Here is a 2500-nt window from a genome sequence, read left to right on the forward strand (position 1 = left end):
GATTGTTCACATCAATTCTACAGGCATCCTCGGATTTGTATAATTAAAGTAATACAAATAATGAACACGATAATATTGGTATCATAGTTTTCATTAAATTGATTGAATATGTGCGGTTACTGTTATTCCGAATATTAAACTGACGAATATGTTAGGGCTGCCAACATTTCGGTTTTTCCCCTTAACAATCAGGCAAAAAAAAAACCTGGGAAATGTTGGTTGTGCTAACATATTCGTCGGTTTAACATTCGGAACAACAGTAACAGTTACCGTACATATTCAATCAATTTAATACAAATATTATCGTATTCATTATTTGTATGACTATAATGATACAAATCCGAGGATGTCTGTAGAATGACTGAGCGCCCTTAGCAAGCTAGCAAAATACATTCCCTCCCCTCTAACAGGCTATCATCAGTAGTCAAGATGAGGGGGGATGGGGGGGGATGGCATCCCCCTTAGGTATTAAAATGGTCAAAACCATCCCCCTTATGAAACGGCCATCCCCCCTTCCCATCCCCTGTTACCGCGGCCTGGCTCCAGCTCAAGTGCTCACTGACTTTTCTCTTGGTGTACAGAATTTTAATATTATAAAATAAACATCTAAAATGCATAATGGAAAACCCCTCTGCTTAATATGCCAGACTTCACTGTCGCATTTTAAAGCCTTGAACTTGCGTCTCTCCACACACGATGCTAACATAGCCCAGGAGATCCTAAAGGCACAAGGCAAGCACAAGGTATACTTTGATACGTCAGTCAGAGAAACAGACTCTCCTTTTTCGACATTTACGAAGTAGCCTACTCTGAAACGGTCACATTGGCATCGTATCAGGTGTCATGGAATATTGCTCGATCAAAAAAAGTCATATAGTGAGGGAGAGTTTTAAAATTGAACAGAGGATATCTGACATTAACTATAATTAGCACCTATCTCAGCAGATGTCTTCAATATGTTTATATTTGTGCCATATTTTAAATCTAAATGTGTTAATTTCTCTTCCTAAAACCCACTAGAGGACACTATTATTATTAGGTTATTTTCAAAAAATTCTTATGGGGGAGCATGCCCCCAAACCCCCCTAGTTTCGCTGGGTCACAGGAAAAATAATAAGTTTTATGTAGGGCCTTATCCCCCCCCCCAAAAGTGGTACCATAGATTCGTGTAGCTCTTCAAAATGATGTTGGGTTTTGTTGTGGCTCTTTGAGCTGGACTGGTTAGTCACCCCTGGTCAAGATCAATGACAGGAGTATCTGACACGTATATCCATAGCATTCATGTTGTTTTACAGTAATAGAATATAATAATTATCTTTGTGCTTAAACAATAATCAAATAATAGTGTTTTTAAGCTCCGGGGGGGGGGGGGGGGGGGCATGCCCCCCGGAACCCCCTCGCAGGATCACAGATCCACCATCCCCCCTGGCTTTTTTTTACAACTTGACCACTGGCTATCATGTCATGTATCATGACACTACATTAAATGGGAAGACCGGTCAAGAGAACCAGCTTTTGGAAACAGCGACATTTCAACACAAAATATTATATTCTACTCAATCATTATTATATGTATGATATTATAATATACACCACACAAAGTACATGACGGTTGTTCCGAATATTAAACTTACATGTGTAAGCACTACCAACATTTCTCGGTTGTTTTTTTCTGATTGTTAACGGTTATGACTGAGCGCCCTTAGCAAGCTAGCAAAATATTTATTACAGTAACTTTACAAGACCGGCAAGCAAATTAGTGAACGACATATATGTATATATGGGTGGCTAAAACAGCCCTAACGAAACAGCGGAAACTATATCGCGTTAAACCCCTAGTTAATGACTTGCTAGCTACCTTAGCTCGCTATCTTATTAAGCTAGCCTAAAACTATTTGACCAACTGCACATTAAACCACGCTTGCTTTAGTTGTACAGTCTCAACAACATGTTGAATTTAGACCAAAGAAGCCAGCAGATATAATAGTCATCTTAATTTACACTACTCAGACTGACACCATAGCATCTTACCTTCAGCGAAATGTTGCCAACGGTCAATTCCCTGAAGAGTGAGTCTTGAAACCCCGTAGCAAGCACTCTGAATGCGTTGATCCAATGGATGCGATAGGAGGACTCTGGCGCATGGGGTTTATAAGTTGAAATATCTAGTCACCAGATCTCCGGAAACTTGCATTCACATATCCGGAGCCAGAAATCATCAATATTTTCCCGGATTTTTAATTAGTCCGGATATGACCAAAATCTACTCCGGAGATGTGCTTTGTCATTGGAAATTTCCTAACACAAGATCTCCGGATTCCAGCCTATTTTGCCCAGTGTAACATTCCCAATGCATTACTACTATAAACATTCCCAGTGCATTATTACTATAACATTCCCAGTGCATTATTACTATAACATTCCCAATGCATTATTACTATAACATTCCCAATGCATTATTACTATAACATTCCCAGTGCATTATTACTATAACATTCCC

General features: G+C 39.3%; 1 protein-coding gene across 1 annotated transcript in view; it reads left to right on the forward strand.

Moving 5' to 3' along the window:
• The window catches only part of prkg3 (protein kinase cGMP-dependent 3), a gene marked incomplete at both ends in the record, with an annotated part of 25202 nt that overhangs the window by 8641 nt on the left and 14061 nt on the right, over nt 1-2500 (forward strand). The gene's annotated exons all lie outside the window — the stretch shown is intronic.

This window comes from Sprattus sprattus, assembly GCF_963457725.1.
Source record: "Sprattus sprattus genome assembly, chromosome: 16".
In the NCBI taxonomy this organism is placed as follows: domain Eukaryota; kingdom Metazoa; phylum Chordata; class Actinopteri; order Clupeiformes; family Clupeidae; genus Sprattus; species Sprattus sprattus.